Genomic DNA, 27,868 nt, shown 5'->3' with positions numbered 1-27,868 from the left:
GGGGCACGGCATACTCCTTCGAGGACCGGTGTCGTCCTTGGCGGCCGCAGCGGTGTTCCCTCTCGTGGCGGGGGCCGCTCGAGGCGGGGCAACCCTTGCGCCTAGGGGAGGCACGCCGTGGTCGCCCGGCCTCCTCGGTCGCGCTTCCATTCGGCGGAGGTGCTCCCGGAGTTGATCGTGTGGTCGGAGAGGCCGGCCGGCACCTAGCTCCAGCTCTCGCGCTCCTTTGCCGGCGAGTTGCCGGCCATGGGTCTCGATGACTTCTGGTTTCAAGCTGACGGCTGCTGCAGCAAGGCCTCGTGGGCCGCGGTGGAGGTATCCTCCGCGGGCAACACAGTCCTGGCCCGCGGCTGGCAGACGTTCGCCCGCGCGCGCGGCCTGACTAGGAGGTGCATCCTCCACTTCAAGTATGACGACACGTGACCCTCTACATGAGGGTGTTTGGGGAAGATGGTCGCCACGCAGGGTGCTGCCCCAAGGACGGCGGCGGCGAAGACGAGCTTGGCCTTGACGACGGCAGCGACGACGCTGAGGGCGAGCTTGCTCTTGGCAATGGACGCGGCTCGTCCAGCGACGGCGGCTTCTCCTCCAGCGAGAGCACCAGCAGCGGCGGCTACGACCAGCCGCCACGTCGCCGGGCTCACTTCGAGGACGGTGGCGGGTCATCCCGTCACCATGCTCCGGTGAAGCGCGAAGATGGCTCGAGCTGAGTCCGGGAGGCCCATGGAGCTAGGCCTTGTGCTGCTGCGGTCGCGTGGGCCGCTTTTGTTTAACCTTTCCTTTCTTCCTGCATTTGAAAATAGTAGGGGGCCCCGTAGGGGCGTTTAATGAACCATGGTACCTATGCCACTATGCTATGTTTATTGTTCTCATGTTATGCCATGGTGTTCGTGCTCCGCGTAGATACAGAGGAGTAACTTAGCTCGATACGCTCGGGGTGGCTTCCCGCCTCGGGAGGGCGTGCCCCTTTGGCATCTGGCGAGGCCTCCTTGCTGCCGACTCCGGCGCTGCTAGCCTCGTGAGGCGTCATAAAGCTGCAAGTTTTGTTAGAAGATTTGTCGGGCGCCTCGCGTGAGCCCTCGGGCATGGGCCAATTGTGGCTTCATGCACCGCGTCGCGGTACCCGGGGGGCACGGACTTAAGAGGGTGCACAAATCCTGGGCTCATCCGAGGGCGCCTCGCGAAGATCAAGCAAGCCGAAGCTCTGGTGCAACAGGGCTTTGGCGAGGTGTGCTCGCGGCGTGGGCTCGCCCAGCGCACGCACACACTGGCCCAGCCCCCGCGCGAGGCGCACGAGGGAGAGCGATGGGCAACTGCCGTTCTCCCTCCCGCAAGGCGAAGAATAAGCAAAGTAAAAGGGAGAAAACCCAACTAAGCAACTGAGAAACGCCAGAGCTCCAAATTTCATTAAAAAGGTTGCAACGAGCTACAGAAAGCAAATGAACAGCCGCGGTCGGCACCTAGTCTAGTCTTCTCACCAACGCAGAGCTAAGTGCTGCCACTAGGACGTGGCAGGGAGCCCCCGAGGCTGGAGGGCAGCACTCTGGAGACTCCGGGTGTGTACAACCCCACTCATTATTACGTGAGAGTGTCACGAGAGGAGACCTTCATAGGCACTGGGCCTTGCTTCATGGGTTGAACTTCCGGAGGTCCTGGATGTTCCAGGCGTTCTGGATAGGGATCCCGTCCCGCGTCTCCAGGCGCGCGGCGCTAGGCCTGGATACGCGGGCGACCCAAAACGGGCCCTCCCACATGGGTGAAAGCTTATGCAGCCCTTTCCTGGAGAGCACCCGCCATAGGACGAGATCACCCACCTCAAGCGTCGTGGAGCGGATGCTGCGGCAGTGATACCGCCACAATGTCTGCTGGTACCTTGCCGCTCGGAGCGAGGCTTGATGGCGGCGTTCTTCCCCCAACACGAGATCCATCCCCCGCGTGGCGTCCTGGCGTGCCTCGTCAAATGCCAGGACCCGCACGGAGCGATGCCTGACCTCATGTGGGAGAACCGCTTCAGCTCCGTAGATGAGGAAGAATGGAGTTTCGCCGGTCGGCTTGGTCGCGGTGGTGCGGATGGACCATAGCACGGACTGGAGCTCGTCCAGCCAGCCCCTGCTACAGGCTTCGAGCTTCTTCTTGCAAGTCCTTGATTTGAGGCCCCTTAGGACCTCTGCGTTTGCACGCTCGGCTTGTCCGTTGCTCTTGGGGTGTGCCACTGAGGCGTAGCATATCTGCATTCCAAGATTAGCACAATATGTTTTGAAAAGGTTGCTGGTGAACTGCGAGCCGTTGGCGGTGATGATGCTCTGAATCGGCTCACGAGGCCCTTGATAAACTTGACCGCCGAGCCGGCCGGGATGGTGCGGACTGGCTCCACCTCCGCCCACTTGGTGAATTTGTCGATGGCGACGTAGAGGTAGCGGTAGCCCCCGGGCGCTCGAGGGAACGGTCCCAAGATGTCCAGCCCCCAGACCGCAAACGGCCACGAGAGTGGGATAGTCTGGAGGACCTGGGCAGGCTGGTGGATTTGCTTGGCATGGAACTGGCAGGCTTCACAGGATCTCACCAGCTCGTTTGCGTTGTTGAGTTCCGTGGGCCAATAGAATCCGCTGCGGAACGCCTTACCCACCAAGGTGCGCGATGATGAGTGATGTCCGCAGCCCCCTCCGTGTATGTCGGCTAACAGCTCACGTCCCTGCTCCCTGGAGATGCATCGCAAAGAAACATCTTTCGGTAGTTTTCAATATAGCTCACCGTCCCGAATGGAGTAGGTTGTGACCTGCCAAGCCACGCACTCTGCATCTTCCTCCTCCGGCAGGGCTCCTTGCAGCAGGTATGCCTTGAGTTCTTCGGTCCACCTTCCCTCCTGAGGCTCGAGCGTGAGGAGCAGACGCGCTCCTGAGGTCGGGCCGCAGGCGGGGGCTCCTGAGGTTGGTGGCGGGGGGAGCTCCTCATGAGGCGATGCCGGCTCCGCAGCCGGAGGGGCTGCTGAAGGCTAGAAGAGCCGTTCCTCGAAGTCGTCGGGCTCTTGGGGCAGGCGCCTGGACGCCCTCTTGGCGATATCGTCGACTTCCTTGTTCATGCCACGAGGCACATGCTGCAGCTCCAGGCCCAAGAATTGCTTCTCCATTTTGCGTACCTCCGCGAGGTATGCCTCCATATGCTTGTCCTTCGGCTCGTATACTTTGTTGGAGAAGTTGACAAGGAGCTGAGAGTCGCCCCTGATGGTGAGGCGCTTCACTCCCAAGGCCGCCGCAGCCTAGAGACCGGCGATCAAACCTTCGTACTCTGCGATGTTGTTGGAGACCTTCTCGCCCCGCTGGAAGCAGAGTTGCAGGGCGTAGTAGAGCTTGTCCTAGGTGGGCGAGATGAGCGCGGCTCCAGCCCCCGCGCCTTGACGTGCGAAGGCGCCATCAAAGTGCATGACCCAGCCGTCTGGCGCTTCGCTCCCAGGCAAGAGGGACCGGACCTCGCCTGCCTCAGGCCCCGGAGCATCAATCCACTCTGCCACGAAGTCGGCGAGCGTGGCACCCTTGATGACCCTGGTGGTGCTGAACTCCAGCTGGAATGCCAGTAATACGATGTTCCACTCGGCGACCCTCCCCGCAGCATTGGGGCTCCGGAGCACCCTCGCCAACGGGTAAGCTTAGATGACCTTAGTGGGGTGTTCTTGGAAGTAGTTGCGCAGCTTGCTCGAGGCAACGAGAAGCACGAGCAGAAGCTTCTGTGGTATGGGGTAGCGCGCCTGTGCATCACGGAGTACGATGCTGACGAAGTACACCGGGTGCTCGACGAGGGCGGGAGTATTGGTGGAGTCCGAGGCCTCTTGGGACTGGGGCACCTCCTGAGGCTGGGAGACCTCGGGAGCCGGGGCGCCTATTTGGGCAACCACAGCCTCAGGAGCGCCCCCTAGTGGAACCTAGCCGTCCACTGGCGCTGCAGTGGCTTCAGGGGCGCCGTCTTGGTGCTGCGTCATCTCGATCGGCTGCGTGGTGCTGTGCGGCAGGTCCTTGGCCTGGCGCCCCTCCCGGACGGCCACCAGCGCTGCACTGGCTAAGTGAGGTGTGGTGGCCAGGTAGAGCACCATGGGATCGAGAGGATGTGGCGCCACCATCACTGGCGGGCTGGTGAGGTATCTCTAGAGGTCTTGAAACGCCACGTCGGCCTCCGGAGTCCACTCGAACGGGCCCTTCTTCTTCATCAGTTTGAAGAACGGGAGGGTGCGCTCCACCAGCTTGGAGATGGATCACCCCAGCGAGGTCACGCAGCCCGCAAGCTTTTGCATTTCCTAGAGAGTCTGCGCCGGGCTCATCTCTTCTATCGCTTTGACCTTCTCTGGGTTCGCCTTGATTCCTGTGCAACACAAGGAAACCCAACAACTTACCTGACGCCAAACACACATTTCTCCGGGTTGAGCCGTAGGTCGACCTTGCGTAGGCTGGCGAAGGTTTCGTCCAGATCCTGGATGAGGGTCGTTGCCTCCGGAGATTTCACCACAATGTCGTCGACGTAGGCCTCAGCGTTCCTCCTGAGCTATCGGCCTAGGGCGATGTGCATCAGCCACTGGAAGGTCGCCCCAGCGTTACGCAGCAAGAACGGGATGCAGGTGTAGCAGTATACCCCACACGGGGTTAAGAAAGCCGTCTTCTCTACGTCCTGCACCGCCATGTTGATCTAGTGGTAACCTGAGAAGGCATCTAGGAAACACAGCAGGTCGCACTCGGCGGTTGAGTCGACGATGTGATCAATGCGCGGAAGCGGGAATGGGTCTTGAGGGCAGGCCTTGTTGAGGTTGGTGAACTCGACGCACATTCGTTCCTTCCCGCCTTTCTTGGGCACGACGACCGGGTTCGCCAACCACTCTGGGTACCGAACCTCGCGGATGACACCTGGTTCTTGTAGTTTGTGGGTCTCCTGGACGATGAAGGACTGCTCCTCTGTGGACTGTCGTCGCGCCTTCTGCTTCACCGGGCGCACATTAGGGCACACCCTCAGGTGATGCTCGGTTATCCCCCTCGGGACCCCAACCAGCTGCTTGGGCTCCCAGGCGAATACCTCCGTATTCACGCGCAGGACATTCACCAATGCCTCTTCTTGGTCCGGGGCGAGGTCGGCACCTATGGTGAAGGTGGCTCCTGAGGCCCCGTCCTCGTCGACCGGTACCTGCTTCATCTTAGCCCGATCTTGAGAGAATAACTTCTTCTTCTTCGTCGGTGCAGCCCCCTAGGCCCCAGATGCTGTTTCGTCCGCGGGGCGTGCTGCCGCTGCGGCCCTGAAGGCAAGGTTGAGGGCCGTCAGCGCCTCCTTGGTGTCTCCAGCCACGGTGAGGACGCCACTGCTCCCTGGCATCTTCATGAGGTTGTAGGAAGGATGGGTTGCCGCCATGAACTTGGCCAGGGCAGGGTACCCGAGAATGACGTTGTACGGGAAGCTGATGCGAGCGATGTCGAGGTCGGTGAGCTCGGTGTGGTAATTTTCGCGGGAGCCGAAGGTGACAGGGAGGCGGATCTACCCTAGGGGGTTGGTGGAACCATCGCCAACCCCGGAGAAGGGCTTGGTGGGACGGAGCCGGCCGTGCGGCACGTGGAGCAAGCCAAAAGCTTCCACAGAGAGCACGTTGAGGCCAGCTCCGCCGTCGATGAGGGTCTTGGTAACCGCTACATTGTAGATGGTGGGTGTGCAGACCATCGGGAGCAAGCCCAAGCCAGCGGTGGTCGCCGGATGGTCCCCTGAGTCGAAGGTGAGGTCGGCCTTGGGTGCCGCCCATCCCGGAGGTGCTCCCTGCTGCACACGGGCGGTGCCCACATGGCGATCTGTGGGCGGCGCCTGCGAACCATCGAGGATGGCTGCAACGGCGAGGGGCGCCGGTGCCGCGGAACGCGCGACGAAGAGGTGGCGCAGCTCCTTCGAGGAGGCCATGAAGGATCCTGGCAGGTTTAGCAGCCAGGCGCGTGGCACGCCGGCGAGGGCCATGGGAAGCCAGTTGGCCATGACCTTGTCATCGCCTCCAGCTACCCAAATGGCCTCCTCGTACACCTTGAGGAAGGCTGCTGGATCTGCCGCGCCAACGTAGCAAGGTGGGATCTCTGACTTGAACTTGTGCGGGCACCGCACCTGCCGCAAGGCAGGGGTGAAGGCCCGGAGCCCCACAGTGTCTCCTTGCGCGCCCGTCGGCCCGGCCAAAGGAGCGGTTCTTACCATGAGAGCTGAGCAGGGAGGTGAAGCGGGCGGAGAAGCGAGTGTCGGATGTGGGGTTCCGGCAAACCCTTAAGGTTCGAACACTGGGGTGCGCGCGAAGTCTTTCCCTCCTACCGAACTACGCTCTAGCTCGCTAAGATCTCGCGGACGAACTCGACGAACTCGCAACACAGAAAGACACGAGGTTTATACTGGTTCGGGCCACCGTTGTGGTGTAATACCCCACTCCAGTGTGGTGGTGGTGGATTGCCTCTTGGGCTGATGATGAACAGTACAAGGGAAGAACAGCCTCCTGAGGTTGAGGTGTTCTTGTGGCTAGGCTCTCGATTGGGTTGGATCGAGCTAAGATGAGATGAAATCAGATCCCCCTACTATGGTGGCTAGCCCTACTTATATAGGCCCTGGTCCTCCTCCCAAATATCGAGCGGGAAGGGAGCCAACAACGGCGGGCAAATTTGAAGGGGGACAACTAGTACAAGCTATCCTAACAAAAGCGGTCTTCGCCTGCAAAAAGCTCTGGTGGTGACGCCGTCTTGGGCTCCACGATGACCTCCGCCTTGCTGTCCTCCTGGTCTTGGTCTCGTTGCACCAATATAGCAACCTTTGCCTGATGCCTCGGTACTCTTCGCCTGCGCTGGCCTGCTTAGCACCAAAGAGGAAATAAGGACGCTCCGCGCACTGGCGCTCGCCTGGTGCCGTTCGTCATGGCTCACATCACGAGAGCCTCGCGAGGTTTTGCCCCGCCTTGATATCTCCGCTCCTCGTGAGCCTGCCCGGCTAGGCTACTCCAGAGGAGGTCTTGCGTCGTCCGCCTCGCGAGGCTTGGACCCTCGCGAGGGTCTTGGATGCATTGTTGATGAAGATGGGCCGTACGGCCTGCTGGCTTAGCCACGCTGTGGGCCGCAGGTAGGCAAGTCTGGGGACCCCCATTCCCAGAACGCCGATAGTAGCCCCCGGGCCCAAGGTGCGCTCGGGCTTGGCTTCGCGGCGAAGCCAAGGGTCAAGTTCAGAGCACCGCGGGCCCCAAAAGCCTGCGGCCTCGGTTGACGCGTGGCGGTTGATTGGACGTGGGCGTCTCCTCTTCCCCATGCTGCCTCGGCAACTGCTTGACCTGACAAAAGGCTGGCGCGGGCAGTTCTTGCCTTCATGGCTTCTTCATCACCTCACCCCAGATCCCCTTTCTCGCTACACGCCGCCGCTACCTCCAGATCTGCTCCAACCTTGCTCTGCATCTGCCGCCCATGGCACCGTGCAAGGTCAAGACTTCCTCGGCTCCGGCTTGGTATGAGCCCGCTCTTGAGGAGCCCACCGTCACAGAGAAGAGCCTCGCCTCCGTGCATCTACTGACGGCGGGGGAGAGCAATGAGTGGGGGAAGACGGAGCTTCGGCTCGCCTCCGACGAGCCGGAGCCTGAAGGGAGCACCTTCTTCCCTTTCTTCTCGAGCAGCGTCGTTGTTGGGTTGGTCCCCCCTTTCTTCGATTTCTTTTATGAAGTCCTCGACCACTACGGTCTGCAGGCGTTGCATCTCCATCCCAACTCTTTCCTCCTCCTATCCATCTTCGCCTACTACTGTGAGGCGTACCTGGGCGTGATGCCGTCTGTGGCGCTCCTGCACCATTTCTTCTTCCTCCGTGTCAGCGAAACGCACATCTCTGGATGCGCTAATTTCATCGCATGCGGCAAGGCCAACTCGATCTCGAGCACCGGGAAGAGGGCCGACAACATTCGATCCAAATGGGTCATGATGGACGCCAAGCACGCCGACCCGCGTCTGGCGTTGCCAACAGCTGCGCCCCCTTCCAACGGGGGGTGGCCCAAGGCGGAGCTTGTCGACGAGCGAGCATCATTAGTGTTGGGGCAGATGATGACCGACTTGAAGCCGGGCAACGCGAGGGCGGCCAAGGTAACGAGGTTCTTGACGCTGCGGGTTGCCCCACTTCAGGCACGCGCGCGCCCCTTGTGGGAGCTTGAAGAAGAGGGAAACAAGACCCGCCTGAGGCTGGGGGACCTGCCTGGCAATGAGTTGGATGCCGTCCTGCGCCTCATAGTCGGGGACAACCAGGAGTATCCGCCTAGCGCCTTCGTTCCCTTGTTCCAACGCAGGGACCGGGAGGAATTCTTCGCCTCCAGGCCGACTTTTGATGCGCGTGGGCTGGTGCCGCCGGCGCTTCCGGGAGCTTCCATGGCACAACCGGTGGAGGTGTCTTCTGGCGAGTCCCGCGGAGAGGGGGAAGAGGAGGTGGACTCGGAGAAGACTCTGGAAGAGGTGGGGGAGACTTCCCCTCTGAGCAAGGCCGAGATTCTCCGCGCCCTTCCTGATGATGCCGAGGCCGACGCCCACCAAGGGGAGAGGGAGCAACCTCTCGTCCCTACGAGGGTTAGGTCGTCACTGGTGCCCCGTGGTGCCGCCTCCGCCCCGACACCTCGTGGGGCTGGACCCGGTTCTGCCTCCGCACCGCCTGGCACCGCCGGTGTCCGAACGCCTGCTCCTCAGGTCCCGAAGTTGTCAGGCTTCAAGCTCCCCAAGCGGAAGTATGTTGTGGTGGATCAGTAAGTGTCTTAAGCTTCGCCTTGTCCTTGTTTGTACTCGTCATTTCCTGATACTCGCCCTTGGTTGATCAGGCTGATATCTTCGGCGAAGAAGAGGAAGGAAGACGCAGCGGCCGTGCCTCCCGCGGAGAAAGGAGGTAGCAGCGCCCACATCTCCCTAGCTCGATCATCCTCGCGAGGCCAAGAGGAGCATCGCCGTGTGGAATTAGCCCCCACGGCCCCACTGGCTCCGGAGGCGCCGGTATTTGGCGCGGCTGATGAGGTCCCAGCTGCTCTAGAACCCGCGATCCCCCAGGCCCTGGTGAGGATGTCGCCTCCTCCCGCTGCTGCACTTCGACTCCTAGGTTCTTCTACTGCTGTTGCTCTGGAGCGTGCTCTTTCGGAGATGACTCAGCTGCAGGCAGATCTTCTAAGCGTGGACCCACGTCTTGTGGCCGGGCGCCTAGAGCTGGCCTCGGGCTGGCTCCACTCCGACTAGGCTGTTCGCGCGGCGCTGGGCCAGGCCGCTGCGGCTTCCGAGAAGGAGAAGCAGAGTGCCGCCAACGCCGCAGCCGATCGTGAGATGGCGCTGAAAGACGCCAAGGCCGCCCGTGACCGCTGCCGAGCGCTTGAGGATGAGTTGTAGAGCCTGCGCGACAAGCACGCCGAAGAAGCACGTTGCCGCCAAGCGAAGGAGGAGGAGGAGGTGAAGGCCCGGGAGGACGCCGTGAAGAACCGCGATGCCGAGCTGGCGGAGTTGGAGAAGACGCAGGCCACCGGGCGGAGCCGGTTGGAAGGGCTGGAGTGGAAGCCGAAGGCGAGGGAGGCCGATCTTGACGCCAAGGCGCGTGTCCTGGACGAAGATCGGGCGGCCTTCGCCGACCTCGAGAAGAGGTATCGCAAGGCGCTGAAGACGCTCTACGAGCACGGCCTGGAAAAGTCGCTGGCCACCGACGAGGACGGCCTCGCCCGGCTACTTCCTCTCTTGGTGAAGGCGCTTGAAGAGGTCGTTGATGGCCTCGGTCCCATGGCGGAGGCAGAAGCTCGCGTCCTGTCTTCGGCTGCGCTGACTCGCATCTTCAGCCACCTGCACCTTCGCGACCCCAACGCTTGCCTTGACGAGCTGCTAGAGCCTGTAGCTGAAGATCAATGCGAGACGGCCGCTGCGGCCGTGCAAGGTCAGGTGGAGGCTTTGCTGAAGAAGTTCCGCGGCTTTGTCTCCGCTCCTCTGTCCGACGATGTCGCCGACCCTGTAGCTGGTGGTGAAGGTGAAGAAAAAATTGCTCACGGGGGAGCACCTTCCGCAGGCGACGGCGACGTCTAGAGGTGACCCGCGGCTATTCTTCCCGTTCCGTTCCTGCGACATGTATCAGGCCTCGTGGAGGCGTTTAGACTTTTCATTTGGTATTGTGAGGACAATATGGTTGTAATATTTGCTTCGATATTTCGCGATTTCCTTCGTATTTGCTTTGAGTTCTGCGTCGGCAGAGCCTGGCCCCGCGCATACCTCAACCGCCATTGGGCCGATCGGAGACCAGGACGGACCAATGAGTGAGGGGCTACGTGACCATTTAGGCTCCTGAGTCGCGATGCTCAGGAGTCCCCCCTGACGCGCAAACATCATATAGGAAGAGTTCGTGAGGATAGAATAATGTTCTACGTCGGCAGAGCCCGGCCCCGCGCATACCTCAACAGCCATTGGGCCGACCGGAGACTAGGGCGGACCAAGGAGTGAGGGGCTATGTGACCAGTTAGGCTCCTGAGTCGCGATGCTCAGGAGTCCCCCTTGACGTGCAAACAATTTCCATACCTGCCCTCGCCGAGGCCTCGGGAGGGGTGCGCGACGCCCAGGTCCGGGGGACCTGGTTGGGTGGCGTGCGCTTGGGCGTGATCCGAGCGCAGCCCCCTCGTGCGGCTCTCCCGAGGGGAGGCGTTGTGGTGAGGCTGGGCGCTGAGCTCTGGGCTCCCTGAGGTTGGTACGACCGTGGTGAAGGAAATATGCCCTAGAGGCAATAATAAAGTATTATTTATTTCCTTATATCATGATAAATGTTTATTATTCATGCTAGAATTGTATTAACCGGAAACATAATACATGTGTGATTACATAGACAAACAGAGTGTCACTAGTATGCCTCTACTTGACTAGCTTGTTGATCAAAGATGGTTATGTTTCCTAGCCATAGACATGAGTTGTCATTTGATTAACGGGATCACATCATTAGGAGAATGATGTGATTGACTTGACCCATTCCGTTAGCTTAGCACTCGATCGTTTAGTATGTTGCTATTGCTTTCTTCATGACTTATACATGTTCCTATGACTATGAGATTATGCAACTCCCGTTTACCGGAGGAACACTTTGTGTGCTACCAAACGTCACAACGTAACTGGGTGATTATAAAGGTGCTCTACAGGTGTCTCCGAAGGTACTTGTTGGGTTGGCGTATTTCAAGATTAGGATTTGTCACTCCGATTGTCGGAGAGGTATCTCTGGGCCCACTCGGTAATGCACATCACTATAAGCCTTGCAAGCATTGTAACTAATGAGTTAGTTGCAGGATGATGTATTACGGAACGGGTAAAGAGACTTGCCGGTAACGAGATTGAACTAGGTATCGAGATACCGACGATCGAATCTCGGGCAAGTAACATAACGATGACAAAGGGAACAACGTATGTTGTTATGCGGTCTGACCGATAAAGATCTTCGTAGAATATGTGGGAACCAATATGAGCATCCAGGTTCCGCTATTGGTTAGTGACCGGAGAGGTGTCTCGGTCATGTCTACATAGTTCTCGAACCCGTAGGGTCCGCATGCTTAACGTTACGATGACAGTTATATTATGAGTTTATATGTTTTGATGTACCGAAGGTTGTTGGAGTCCCGGATGTGATCATGGACATGACGAGGAGTCTCGAAATGGTCGAGACATAAAGATTGATATATTGGAAGCCTATGTTTGGACATCCGAAGTGTTCCGGGTGAAATCCGGATTTTTCCGGAGTACCGGGAGGTTACCGGAACCCCCCGGTAACTTAATGGGCCTTATTGGGCCTAGGTGGAAGAGAGGAGAGGAGGCTAGGGCAGGGTCGCGACCCCCTTCCCCCCCAGTCCGAATAGGACAAGGAGAGGGGGGCGGCGCCCCCCTTCCTTCCTCCCCTCCACCTCTTCCCCCTTCCACTCCTAGTCCAACATGGAAAAGGGGGGAGTCCTACTCCCGGTAGGAGTAGGACTCCTCCTGGCGCGCCTCTACCTCCTAGGCCGGCGGCCTCCCCCTTGCACCTTTATATACGGGGGCAGGGGGCACCTCTAGACACACAATTGATCAACGATCTTTTAGCCGTGTGCGGTGCCCCCCTCCACCATATTACACCTCGATAATATCGTAGCGGAGCTTAGGCGAAGCCATGCGTCGGTAGAACATCATCATCGTCACCACGCCGTCGTGCTGACGAAACTCTCCCTCAACACTCGGCTGGATCGGAGTTCGAGGGACGTCATCGAGCTGAACGTGTGCTGAACTCGGAGGTGCCGTGCGTTCGGTACTTGATCGGTCGGATCGTGAAGGCGTACGACTACATCAACCGCGTTGTGTTAACGCTTCCGCTTTCGGTCTACGAGGGTACGTGGACAACACTCTCCCCTCTCGTTGCTATGCATCACCATGATCTTGCGTGTGCGTATAATTTTTTTGAAATTACTACGTGCCAACAGTGGCATCCGAGCCTGGTTATATGCATTGATGTTATGCACGAGTAGAACACAAGTGAGTTGTGGGCGATATAAGTCATACTGCTTACCAGCATGCCATACTTTGGTTCAGAGGTATTGTGAGATGAAGCGGCCCGGACCGACATTACGCGTACGCTTACGCGAGACTGGTTTCACCGTTGCGAGCACTCGTTGCTTAAAGTTGACTGGCGGGTGTCTGTCTCTCTCACTTTAGTTGAACCGAGTGTGGCTACACCCGGTCCTTGCGAAGGTTAAAACAACACTAACTTGACAAACTATCATTGTGGTTTTGATGCGTAGGTAAGAACGGTTCGTGCTAAGCCCGTAGCAACCACGTAAAACTTGCAACAACAAAGTAGAGGACGTATAACTTGTTTTTGCAGGGCATGTTGTGATGTGATATGGTCAAGACATGATGCTATATTTTATTGTATGAGATGATCATGTTTTGTAACCGAGTTATCGGCATCTGGCAGGAGCCATATTGTTGTCGCTTTATTGTATGCAATGCAATCACCATGTTATTGTTTTACTTTATCACTAAGCGGTAGCGATAGTCGTAAAAGCAATAGTTGGCGAGACGACAACGATGCTACGATGGAGATCAAGGTGTCGAGCCGGTGACGATGGTGATCATGACAGTGCTTCGGAGATGGAGATCACAAGCACAAGATGATGATGGCCATATCATATCACTGATATTGATTGCATGTGATATTTATCTTTTATGCATCTTATCTTGCTTTGATTGACGGTAGCATTATAAGATGATCTCTCACTAAAATTTCAAGATAAAAGTGTTCTCCCTGAGTATGCACCGTTGCGAAAGTTCTCCGTGCTGAGACACCACGTGATGATCGGGTGTGATAGGCTCTACGTTCAAATACAACGGGTGCAAAACAGTTGCGCACGCGGAATACTCAGGTTAAACTTGACGAGCCTAGCATATGCAGATATGGCCTCGGAACACGGAGACCGAAAGGTCGAGCGTGAATCAAATAGTAGATATGATCAACATAGTGATGTTCACCATTGAAACTACTCCATCTCACGTGATGATCGGACATGGTTTAGTTGATTTGGATCACGTAATCACTTAGATGATTAGAGGGATGTCTATCTAAGTGGGAGTTCTTAAGTAATATGATTAATTGAACTTGAATTTATCATGAACTTAGTACCTGATAGTATCTTGCTTGTCTATGTTAATTGTAGATAAATGGCCCGTGCTGTTGTTCCGTTGAATTTTAACGCGTTCCTTGAGAAAGCAAAGTTGAAAGATGATGGTAGCAATTACACGGACTGGGTCCGTAACTTGAGGATTATCCTCATTGCTGCACAGAAGAATTACGTCCTGGAAGCACCGCTAGGTGCCAGGCCTCCTGCAAGAGCAACACCAGAAGTTATGAACGTCTGGCAGAGCAAAGCTGATGACTACTCGATAGTTCAGTGTGCCATGCTTTATGGCTTAGAACCGGGTCTTCAACGACGTTTTGAACGTCATGGAGCATATGAGATGTTCCAGGAGTTGAAGTTAATATTTCAAGCAAGTGCCCGGATTGAGAGATATGAAGTCTCCAATAAGTTCTACAGCTGCAAGATGCAAGAGAATAGTTCTGTCAGTGAGCATATACTCAAAATGTCTGGGTATAATAATCACTTGATTCAACTGGGAGTTAATCTTCCGGATGATAGCGTCATTGACAGAATACTTCAATCACTGCCACCAAGCTACAAGAGCTTCGTGATGAACTATAACATGCAAGGGATGAATAAGACAATTCCCGAGCTCTTCGCAATGCTAAAGGCAGTGGAGGTAGAAATCAAAAAGGAGCATCAAGTGTTGATGGTCAGTAAGACCACTAGTTTCAAGAAAAAAGGCAAAGGGAAGAAGAAGGGGAACTTCAAGAAGAACAGCAAGCAAGTTGCTATTCAGGAGAAGAAACCCAAGTCTGGACCTAAGCCTGAAACTGAGTGCTTCTACTACAAGCAGACTAGTCACTGGAAGCGAAACTGCCCCAAGTATTTGGCGGATAAGAAGGATGGCAAGGTTAACAAAGGTATATGTGATATACATGTTATTGATGTGTACCTAACTAATGCTCGCAGTAGCACCTGGGTATTTGATACTGGTTCTGTTGCTAATATTTGCAACTCGAAACAGGGGCTACGGATTAAGCGAAGATTGGCTAAGGACGAGGTGACGATGCGCGTGGGAAATGGTTCCAAAGTCGATGTGATCGCGGTCGGCACGCTACCTCTACATCTACCTTCGGGATTAGTTTTAGACCTAAATAATTGTTATTTGGTGCCAGCGTTAAGCATGAACATTATATCTGGATCTTGTTTGATGCGAGACGGTTATTCATTTAAATCAGAGAATAATGGTTGTTCTATTTATATGAATAATATCTTTTATGGTCATGCACCCTTGAAGAGTGGTCTATTTTTGTTGAATCTCGATAGTAGTGATACACATATTCATAATGTTGAAGCCAAAAGATGCAGAGTTGATAATGACAGTGCAACTTATTTGTGGCACTGCCGTTTAGGTCATATCGGTGTAAAGCGCATGAAGAAACTCCATACTGATGGACTTTTGGAATCACTTGATTATGAATCACTTGGTACTTGCGAACCGTGCCTCATGGGCAAGGTGACTAAAACACCGTTCTCCGGAACTATGGAGAGAGCAACAGATTTATTGGAAATCATACATACAGATGTATGTGGTCCGATGAATATTGAGGCTCGTGGCGGATATCGTTATTTTCTCACCTTCACAGATGATTTGAGCAGATATGGGTATATCTACTTAATGAAACATAAGTCTGAAACATTTGAAAAGTTCAAAGAATTTCAGAGTGAAGTTGAAAATCATCGTAACAAGAAAATAAAATTTCTACGATCTGATCGTGGAGGAGAATATTTGAGTTACGAGTTTTGTCTTCATTTGAAACAATGCGGAATAGTTTTGCAACTCACGCCACCCGGAACACCACAGCGTAATGGTGTGTCCGAACGTCGTAATCGTACTTTACTAGATACGGTGCGATCTATGATGTCTCTTACTTATTTACCGCTGTCGTTTTGGGGTTATGCTTTAGAGATGGCTGCATTCACTCTAAATAGGGCACCATCAAAATCCGTTGAAACGACACCTTATGTACTATGGTTTGGCAAGAAACCAAAGTTGTCGTATCTTAAAGTTTGGGGTTGTGATGCTTATGTGAAGAAACTTCAAGCTGATAAGCTCGAACCTAAATCGGAGAAATGTGACTTCATAGGAGACCCAAAGGAGACTGTTGGGTACACCTTCTATCACAGATCCGAAGGCAAGACATTCATTGCTAAGAATGGATCCTTTCTAGAGAAGGAGTTTCTCTCGAAAGAAGTGAGTGGGAGGAAAGTAGAACTTGATGAGGTAACAGTACCTGCTCCCTTATTGGAAAGTAGATCATCACAGAAACCAATTTCTGCGACACGTACGCCAATTAGTGGGGAAGTTAATGATAATGATCATGAAACTTCAGATCAAGTTATTACTGAACCTCGTAGGTCAACCAGATTAAGATCTGCACCAGAGTAGTACAGTAATCCTGTTCTGGAGGTTATGTTACTAGACCATGACGAACCTACGAACTATGAAGAAGCGATGGTGAGCCCAGATTCCGCAAAATGGCTTGAGGCCATGAAATCCGAGATGGGATCCATGTATGAGAACAAAGTATGGACTTTGGTTGACTTGCCCGATGATCGGCAAGCCATTGAAAATAAATGGATCTTTAAGAAGAAGACTGACGCTGACGGTAATGTTACTGTCTATAAAGCTCGACTTGTTGCAAAAAGTTTTCGACAAGTTCAAGGGATTGACTACGATGAGATCTTCTCACCCGCAGCGACGCTTAAGTCTGCCCGAATCATGTTAGCAATTGTTGTTGGGGAACGTAGCAGAAATTCAAAATTTTCTACGCATCACCAAGATCAATCTATGGAGTAATCTAGCAACGAGGGGAAGGGGAGTGAATCTACATACCCTTGTAGATCGCGATGCGGAAGCGTTGCAAGAACGCGGATGAGGGAGTCGTACTCGTAGCGATTCAGATCGCGGTTGATTCCGATCTAAGCACCGAAAGAACGGTGCCTCCGCGTTCAACACACGTGCAGCCCGGTGACGTCTCCCACGCCTTGATCCAGCAAGGAGAGAGGGAGAGGTTGGGGAAGACTCCATCCAGCAGCAACACGACGGCATGGTGGTGGTGGAGGAGCGTGGCAATCCCGCAGGGCTTCGCCAAGCACCGCGGGAGAGGAGGAGGAGGAAGAGGGGTAGGGCTGCGCCAAAAAGGAGACGTTCTCATGTGTATGGCAGCCCCAAAACCTCAATATATATAGGGGAGGGGAAGGGCTGCGCCCCCATCTAGGGTTTCCCCTCAAGGGGTGCGGCCAGCCCTAGATGGGGCTTGGGGGGGCGGCCAAAGGGGGGAGGAGTGCCTCCCAAGTCAAGTGGAGGCTCTCCCCCTTAGGGTTTCCCCTCTCCCATGCGCATGGGCCTTGGGGGGCTGGTGCCCCTGGCCCATTAAGGCTAGGGCGCCCCCTTACAGCCCATGCTGCTGTATTGGACGTGGTGGAACATTTTCCGGACCTCCGGACCCCTCCGGAATCCTCCGGAACCTTCTGGAAGCTTCCCGGTACAATACCGAAAAACCCGAACTTTTCCCGGAACCCGAACAACAACTTTCCATATATAAATCTTTACCTCCGGACCATTCCGGAACTCCTCGTGACGTCCGGGATCTCATCCGGGACTCCGAACAACATTCGGTAACCACATACATACTTTCCCTATAACCCTAGCGTCATCGAACCTTAAGCGTGTAGACCCTACGGGTTCGGGAACCATGCAGACATGACCGAGACGTTCTCCGGTCAATAACCAACAGCGGGATCTGGATACCCATGTTGGCTCCCACATGTTCCACGATGATCTCATCGGATGAACCACGATGTCGGGGATTCAATCAATCCCGTATGCAATTCCCTTTGTCCATCGGTATGTTACTTGCCCGAGATTCGATCGTCGGTATCCCTATACCTTGTTCAATCTCGTTACCGGCAAGTCTCTTTACTCGTTCCGTAACTCACATCATCCCGTGATCAACTCCTTGGTCACATTGTGCACATAATGATGATGTCCTACCGAGTGGGCCCAGAGATACCTCTCCGTTTACACGGAGTGACAAATCCCAGTCTCGATTCGTGCCAACCCAACAGACACTTTCGGAGATACCCGTAGTGCACCTTTATAGCCACCCAGTTACGTTGTGACGTTTGGCACACCCAAAGCATTCCTATGGTATCCGGGAGTTGCACAATCTCATGGTCTAAGGAAGTGATACTTGACATTAGAAAAGCTCTGAGCAAACGAACTACACGATCTTGTGCTAGGCTTAGGATTGGGTCTTGTCCATCACATCATTCTCCTAATGATGTGATCCCGTTATCAACGACATCCAATGTCCATGGTCAGGAAACCGTAACCATCTATTGATCAACGAGCTAGTCTCCTAGAGGCTTACTAGGGACATGGTGTTGTCTATGTATCCACACATGTATCTGAGTTTCCTATCAATACAATTCTAGCATGGATAATAAACGATTATCATGAACAAGGAAATATAATAATAACCTATTTATTATTGCCTCTAGGGCATATTTCCAACAGTCTCCCACTTGCACTAGAGTCAATAATCTAGTTCACATCACCATGTGATTAACACTGACAGGTCACATCACCATGTGACCAACACCCAAGAGTTTACTAGAGTCAACAATCTAGCTCACATCTCTATGTGATTAACACTCAATGAGTTCTGGTTTGATCATGTTATGCTTGTGAGAGAGGTTATTAGTCAACGGGTCTGAACCTTTCAGATTCGTGTGTGCTTTACGAATATCTATGTCATCTTTGTGGATGCTACCACGCGCTATTTGGAGCCATTTCAAATAATTGCTCTACTATACGAATCCGGTTTACTACTCAGAGTCATCCGGATTAGTGTCAAAGTTCGCATCGACGTAACCCTTTACGACGAACTCCTTTCCACCTCCATAATCGAGAAAATTCCTTAATCCACTAGGTACTAAGGATAAGTTCGACCGCTGTCATGAGATTCTTTCCCGGATCACCATTGTACCCTTTGACCAACTCATGGCAAGGCACACTTCATGTGCGGTACACAGCATAGCATACTGTAGAGCCTACGTCTAAAGCATAGGGGACGACCTTCGTCCTTTCTCTCTCTTCTGCTGTGGTCAGGTCTTGAGTCTTACTCAATACTCACATCTTGTAACACAACCAAGAACTCCTTCTTTGCTGATCTATTTTGAACTCTTTCAAAATCATGTCAAGGTGTGCGTTCTTTGAAAGTATCATCGGGCGTCTTGATCTATCTCTATAGACCTTTATGCCCAATATGTAAGTAGCTTTATCCAGGTCTTCCTTTGAAAAACTCCTTTCAAACAACCCTTTATGCTTTCCAGAAATTTTACATCATTTCGGATCAACAATATGTTATTCACATATACTTATCAGAAATGTTGTAGCGCTCCCACTCACTTTATTGTAAATACAAGTTTCTAACAAACTTTGTATAAACCCAAAAACTTTGATCACCCCATCAAAGCGTATATTCTGACTCCGAGATGCTTGCTCTAATCCATGGAAGGATCGCTGGAGCTAGCATACCTTTTAGCATCCTTAGGATCGACAAAACCTTTCTGATTGTATCACATACAATCTTTCCTTACGAAAACTGGTAAGGAAACTTGTTTTGACATCCATCTGCCAGATTTCATAAATGTAGCTAATGCTAACATGATTCCGACGGACCTAAGCATCGCTACGGATGAGAAAAACTCATCGTAGTCAACTCCTTGAACTTGTGAAAATACTCTTTGCCACAAGTCGAGCTTCATAGACGGTAACATTACCGTCCACGCCCGTCTTCTTCTCAAAGATCCATTTATCTCGGATTTCATGGTTTCTAACCATTTGTCTGAATATGGGCCCACCATCGCTTCTCCATAGCTCGTAGGTTCAGTATTGTCCAACAACATGATATCTCAGACAGGATCACGTACCACTCTGAAGTAGGGTGCATCCTCGTCGTCCTACGAGGTTTGGTAGTGACTTGATCCGAAGTTTCATGATCACTATCATAAGCTTCCACTTCAATTGGTGTAGGTGCCACAGGAACAACTTCCTGTGCCCTGCTACACACTAGTTGAAGAGACGGTTCAATAACCTTATCAAGTCTCCACCATCCTCCCACTCAATTCTTCGAGAGAAACTTTTCCTCGAGAAAGGACTCGTTTCTAGAAGCAATTACTTTTGCTTCCAGATCTGAAATAGGAGGTATACCCAACTGTTTTGGGTTTTCTATGAAGATGTATTTATCCGCTTTGGGTTTGAGCTTATCAGCTTGAAACTTTTTCACATAAGCATCGCAGCCCCAAACTTTTAAGAAACGACAACTTAGGTTTCTCTAAACGGTGTCGTCTCAACGGAATTGCGTGGTGCCCCTTTTAAAGTGAATGCGGTTGTCTCTAATGCCTAACCCATAAACGATAGTGGTAATTTGATAAGAAACATCATGGTATGCACCATATCCAATAGGGTGCAGTTATGATGTTCGGACACACCATCACACTACGGTGTTCCAGGCGGTATTAATTGTGAAACACTTTCCACAATGTCTCAATTGTGTGCCAAACTCGTATCTCAGATACTCATCTCTATGATCATATCACAGACATTTTATCCTCTTGTTACGACGATCTTCAACTTCACTCTGAAATTACTTGAACCTTTCAATAATTCAGACTAGTGTTTCATCAAGAAAATACACTCAGCATCTACTCAAATTATCTTTGAAGTAAGAACATAACGATATCCACTGCATGCCTCAGCACTCATTGGACTGCGTACATCAAAATGTATTACTTCCAATAAGTTGCTCTCTTGTTCCATCTTACTGAAAACGAGGACTTTCAGTCATCTTGCCCATGTGGTATGATTTGCATGTCTCAAGTGATTCATAATCAAGTGAGTCTAAACGATCCATCTGCATGGAGTTTCTTCATGCATATATACCAATAGACATGGTTCGCATGTCTCAATCTTTTCAAAAAATGAGTGAGTCCAAAGATCCATCCACATGGAGCTTCCTCATGCGTTCTATACCAATATGACTCAAGTGGCAGTGCCACAAGTATGTGGTACTATCATTACTATCATATACCCTTTTTGGCATGAACATGTGTATCACTACGATCGAGATTCATTTTAGGTGCAAGACCATTGAAGGTATTATTCAAATAAACAGAGTAACCATTATTCTCCTTAAATGAATAACCGTTTTGCGGTAAACATAATCCAATCATGTTCAACGCAACCACCAAATCTCGATGGTAGAGGGAGCATGCGATGCTTGATCTCATCAACCTTGGAAACACTTCCAACACATATCGTCATCTCACCTTTAGCTAGTCTCCATTTATTCCACAGCTTTTATTTCGAGTTACTAACACTTAGCAACCGAACCAGTATCTAATACCCTGGTGCTGCTAGGAGTACTAGTAAAGTACACATTCATATAACGTATATCCAATATACTTCTGTCGACCTTGCCTGCCTTCTCATCTACCAAGTATCTAGGGTAGTACTGCTTCAGTGACCGTTCCTCTTATTACAGAAGCACTTAGTCTCGGGTTTGGGTTCAACCTTGGGATTCTTCACTAGAGCAGCAAATGACTTGCTGTTTCATGAAGTATCCCTTTTGCCCTTGCCCTTCATAAACTAGTGGTTCTACTAACCATCAACAATTGATGCTCCTTCTTGATTTCTACTCTCGCGGTGTCAAACATCGCGAATAGCTCAAGGATCATCATAACTATCCTTGATATGTTATAGTTCATCACGAAGCTCTACTAGCTTGGTGGCAGTGACTATGGAGAACTATCACTATCTCATCTGGGAGATTAACTCCCACTCGATTCAAGCGATTGTGGCACTCAGACAATCTGAGCACACGCTCAACGATTGAGCTTTTCTCCCTTAGTTTGCAGGCTTAAGAAACTTGTCAGAGGTCTCATACCTCTTGACATGGGCACTAGTCTGAAATCCCAATTTCAGTCTTCGGAACATCTCACATGTTCTGCGACGTTTCAAAACGTCCTAGGTGCCACAATTCTAAACCGCACTGAACTATCACGTAGTTATCAAAACGTGTATGTCAGATGTTTCGTAACATCTACAGACGACGCTGAGGTTCAGCACACCGAGCGGTGCATTAAGGACATAAGCCTTCTGTGTAGTAATGAGGACAATCCTCAGTTTACGGACCCAGTCCGCATAATTGCTACTACCAACTTTCAACTAAATTTTCTCTAGGAACATATCTAAACCAGTAGAACTTAAAGCGCAAGTTATGACATAATTTGCAAATACCTTTTTGACTATGTTCATGATAATGAAGTTCATCTGATTATGAACTCCCACTCAGATAGACATCCCTCTAGTCATCTAAGTGAAACATGATCCGAGTTCAACTAGGCCGTGTCCGATCATCACGTGAGACGGACTAGTCAAGATCGGTGAACATCTCCATGTTGATCGTATCTTCTATACGACTCATGCTCGACCTTTCGGTCCTCCGTGTTCCGAGGCCATGTCTGTACATGCTAGGCTCGTCAAGTCAACCTAAGTGTATTGCGTGTGTGCCGAGGCCATGTCTGTACATGCTAGGCTCGTCAACACCCGTTGTATTCGAACGTAAGAATCTATCACACCCGATCATCACGTGGTGCTTCGAAACGACGAACCTTCGCAACGGTGCACAGTTAGGGTGAACACTTTGTTGAAATTATTATAAGGGATCATCCTACTTGCTACCGTCGTTCTAAGCAAATAAGATGCAAAAACATGATAAACATCACATGCAATCAAATAGTGACATGATATGGCCAATATCATCATGCTCCTTTGATCTCCATCTTCGGGGCACCATGATCATCTTTGTCACCGGCATGACACCATGATCTCCATCATTGTGTCTTCTTGAAGTTGTCACGCCAATGGTTACTTCTACTTCTATGGCTAACACGCTTAGCAATAAAGTAAAGTAACTTACATGGCGTTATTCAATGACACGCAGGTCATACAAAATAATAAATACAACTCCTATGGCTCCTGCCGGTTGTCATTCTCATCGACATGCAAGTCGTGATTCTTATTACAAGAATATGATCAATCTCATACATCACATATATCATTCATCACATCTTCTGGCCATATCACATCACAAGGCACATGCTGCAAAAACAAGTTAGACGTCCTCTAATTGTTGTTGCAAGTTTTTACGTGGTTTGTAGGTTTCTAGCAAGAACGTTTCTTACCTACGTATGACCACAACGTGATTTGCCAATTTCCATTTACCCTTCATAAGGACCCTTTTCATCGAATCCGTTCCGACTAAAGTAGGAGAGACAGACACCCGCTAGCCACCTTATGCAACTAGTGCATGTCAGTCGGTGGAACCTGTCTCACGTAAGCGTACGTGTAAGGTCGGTCCGGGCCGCTTCATCCCACAATGCCGCCGAAACAAGATAAGACTAGTAGCGGCAAGAAGAATTGACAACATCGACGCCCACAACTACTTTGTGTTCTACTCGTGCATAGAAACTATGCATAGACCTAGCTCATGATGCCACTGTTGGGGAACGTAGCAGAAATTCAAAATTTTCTACGCATCACCAAGATCAATCTATGGAGTAATCTAGCAACGAGGGGAAGGGGAGTGAATCTACATACCCTTGTAGATCGCGATGCGGAAGCGTTGCAAGAACGCGGATGAGGGAGTCGTACTCATAGCGATTCAGATCGCGGTTGATTCCGATCTAAGCACCGAAAGAACGGTGCCTCCGCGTTCAACACACGTGCAGCCCGGTGACGTCTCCCACGCCTTGATCCAGCAAGGAGAGAGGGAGAGGTTGGGGAAGACTCCATCCAGCAGCAACACGACGGCATGGTGGTGGTGGAGGAGCGTGGCAATCCCGCAGGGCTTCGCCAAGCACCGCGGGAGAGGAGGAGGAGGAAGAGGGGTAGGGCTGCGCCAAAAAGGAGACGTTCTCATGTGTATGGCAGCCCCAAAACCTCAATATATATAGGGGAGGGGAAGGGCTGCGCCCCCATCTAGGGTTTCCCCTCAAGGGGTGCGGCCAGCCCTAGATGGGGCTTGGGGGGGCGGCCAAAGGGGGGAGGAGTGCCTCCCAAGTCAAGTGGAGGCTCTCCCCCTTAGGGTTTCCCCTCTCCCATGCGCATGGGCCTTGGGGGGCTGGTGCCCCTGGCCCATTAAGGCTAGGGCGCCCCCTTACAGCCCATGCTGCTGTATTGGACGTGGTGGAACATTTTCCGGACCTCCGGACCCCTCCGGAATCCTCCGGAACCTTCTGGAAGCTTCCCGGTACAATACCGAAAAACCCGAACTTTTCCCGGAACCCGAACAACAACTTTCCATATATAAATCTTTACCTCCGGACCATTCCGTAACTCCTCGTGACGTCCGGGATCTCATCCGGGACTCCGAACAACATTCGGTAACCACATACATACTTTCCCTATAACCCTAGCGTCATCGAACCTTAAGCGTGTAGACCCTACGGGTTCGGGAACCATGCAGACATGACCGAGACGTTCTCCGGTCAATAACCAACAGCGGGATCTGGATACCCATGTTGGCTCCCACATGTTCCACGATGATCTCATCGGATGAACCACGATGTCGGGGATTCAATCAATCCCGTATGCAATTCCCTTTGTCCATCGGTATGTTACTTGCCCGAGATTCGATCGTCGGTATCCCTATACCTTGTTCAATCTCGTTACCGGCAAGTCTCTTTACTCGTTCCGTAACTCACATCATCCCGTGATCAACTCCTTGGTCACATTGTGCACATAATGATGATGTCCTACCGAGTGGGCCCAGAGATACCTCTCCGTTTACACGGAGTGACAAATCCCAGTCTCGATTCGTGCCAACCCAACAGACACTTTCGGAGATACCCGTAGTGCACCTTTATAGCCACCCAGTTACGTTGTGACGTTTGGCACACCCAAAGCATTCCTACGGTATCCGGGAGTTGCACAATCTCATGGTCTAAGGAAGTGATACTTGACATTAGAAAAGCTCTGAGCAAACGAACTACACGATCTTGTGCTAGGCTTAGGATTGGGTCTTGTCCATCACATCATTCTCCTAATGATGTGATCCCGTTATCAACGACATCCAATGTCCATGGTCAGGAAACCGTAACCATCTATTGATCAACGAGCTAGTCTCCTAGAGGCTTACTAGGGACATGGTGTTGTCTATGTATCCACACATGTATCTGAGTTTCCTATCAATACAATTCTAGCATGGATAATAAACGATTATCATGAACAAGGAAATATAATAATAACCGATTTATTATTGCCTCTAGGGCATATTTCCAACAATTGCCGCATTTTATGATTATGAAATTTGGCAAATGGATGGAAAAACTGCATTCCTGAATGGATTTCTGGAAGAAGAGTTGTATATGATGCAACCGGAAGGTTTTGTCGATCCAAAGGGAGCTAACAAAGTGTGCAAGCTCCAGCAATCCATTTATGGACTGGTGCAAGCCTCTCGGAGTTGGAATAAACGCTTTGATAGTGTGATCAAAGCATTTGGTTTTATACAGACTTTTGGAGAAGCTTGTATTTACAAGAAAGTGAGTGGGAGCACAGTAGCATTTCTGATATTATATGTGGATGACATATTGCTAATTGGAAATGATATAGAATTTCTGGATAGCATAAAGGGATACTTGAATAAGAGTTTTTCAATGAAAGACCTCGGTGAAGCTGCATATATATTAGGCATCAAGATCTATAGAGATAGATCAAGACGCTTAATTGGACTTTCACAAAGCACATACCTTGACAAAGTTTTGAAGAAGTTCAAAATGGATCAAGCAAAGAAAGGGTTCTTGCCTGTACTACAAGGTGTGAGATTGAGTAAGACTCAATGCCCGACCACTGCAGAAGATAGAGAGAAGATGAAAGATGTTCCCTATGCTTCAACCATAGGCTCTATCATGTATGCAATGCTGTGTACCGGACCTAATGTGTGCCTTGCTATAAGTTTAGCAGGGAGGTACCAAAGTAATCCAGGAGTGGATCACTGGACAGCGGTCAAGAACATCCTGAAATACCTGAAAAGGACTAAGGATATGTTTCTCGTTTATGGAGGTGACAAAGAGCTCGTCGTAAATGGTTACGTTGATGCAAGCTTTGACACTGATCCGGACGATTCTAAATCGCAAACCGGATACGTATTTACATTGAACGGTGGAGCTGTCAGTTGGTGCAGTTCTAAGCAAAGTGTCATGGCGGGATCTACGTGTGAAGCGGAGTACATAGCTGCTTCGGAAGCAGCAAATGAAGGAGTCTGGATGAAGGAGTTCATATCCGATCTAGGTGTCATACCTAGTGCATCGGGACCAATGAAAATCTTTTGTGACAATACTGGTGCAATTGCCTTAGCAAAGGAATCCAGATTTCACAAGAGAACCAAGCACATCAAAAGACGCTTCAATTCCATCCGGGATTTAGTCCAGGTGGGAGACATAGAAATTTGCAAGATACATACGGATCTGAATGTTGCAGATCCGTTGACTAAGCCTCTTCCATGAGCAAAACATGATCAGCACCAAGACTCCATGGGTGTAAGAATCATTACTGTGTAATCTAGATTATTGACTCTAGTGCAAGTGGGAGACTGAAGGAAATATGCCCTAGAGGCAATAATAAAGTATTATTTATTTCCTTATATCATGATAAATGTTTATTATTCATGCTAGAATTGTATTAACCGGAAACATAATACATGTGTGAATACATAGGCAAACAGAGTGTCACTAGTATGCCTCTACTTGACTAGCTCGTTGATCAAAGATGGTTATGTTTCCTAGCCATAGACATGAGTTGTCATTTGATTAACGGGATCACATCATTAGGAGAATGATGTGATTGACTTGACCCATTCCGTTAGCTTAGCACTCGATCGTTTAGTATGTTGCTATTGCTTTCTTCATGACTTATACATGTTCCTATGACTATGAGATTATGCAACTCCCGTTTACCGGAGGAACACTTTGTGTGCTACCAAACGTCACAAGTAACTGGGTTATTATTAAGGTGCTCTACAGGTGTCTCCAAAGGTACTTGTTGGGTTGGCGTATTTCAAGATTAGGATTTGTCACTCCGATTGTCGGAGAGGTATCTCTGGGCCCACTCGGTAATGCACATCACTATAAGCCTTGCAAGCATTGTAACTAATGAGTTAGTTGCAGGATGATGTATTACGGAACGGGTAAAGAGACTTGCCAGTAACGAGATTGAACTAGGTATCGAGATACCGACGATCGAATCTCGGGCAAGTAACATAACGATGACAAAGGGAACAACGTATGTTGTTATGCGGTCTGACCGATAAAGATCTTCGTAGAATATGTGGGAACCAATATGAGCATCCAGGTTCCGCTATTGGTTATTGACCGGAGAGGTGTCTCGGTCATGTCTACATAGTTCTCGAACCCGTAGGGTCCGCATGCTTAACGTTACGATGACAGTTATATTATGAGTTTATATGTTTTGATGTACCGAAGGTTGTTGGAGTCCCGGATGTGATCATGGACATGACGAGGAGTCTCGAAATGGTCGAGACATAAAGATTGATATATTGGAAGCCTATGTTTGGACATCGGAAGTGTTCCGGGTGAAATCGGGATTTTTCCGGAGTACCGGGAGGTTACCAGTACCCCCCGGTAACTTAATGGGCCTTATTGGGCCTAGGTGGAAGAGAGGAGAGGAGGCTAGGGAAGGGCCGCGCCCCCCTTCCCCCCAGTCCGAATAGGACAAGGAGAGGGGGGCGGCGCCCCCCCTTCCTTCCTCCCCTCCACCTCTTCCCCCTTCCACTCCTAGTCCAACATGGAAAAGGGGGGAGTCCTACTCCCGGTAGGAGTAGGACTCCTCCGGGCGCGTCTCTACCTCCAAGGCCGGCGGCCTCCCCCTTGCACCTTTATATACGGGGGCAGGGGGCACCTCTAGACACACAATTGATCAACGATCTTTTAGCCGTGTGCGGTGCCCCCTCCACCATATTACACCTCGATAATATCGTAGCGGAGCTTAGGCGAAGCCCTGCGTCGGTAGAACATCATCATCGTCACCACACCATCGTGTTGACGAAACTCTCCCTCAACACTCGGCTGGATCAGAGTTCGAGGGACGTCATCGAGCTAAACGTGTGCTGAACTCGG

The sequence above is a fragment of the Aegilops tauschii genome, chromosome 7, assembly GCF_002575655.3.
Source record: "Aegilops tauschii subsp. strangulata cultivar AL8/78 chromosome 7, Aet v6.0, whole genome shotgun sequence".
Taxonomy (NCBI): Eukaryota; Viridiplantae; Streptophyta; class Magnoliopsida; order Poales; family Poaceae; genus Aegilops; species Aegilops tauschii.
The sequence above is the reverse complement of the archived record's forward strand: the minus strand, read 5'-3'. Positions refer to the sequence as shown.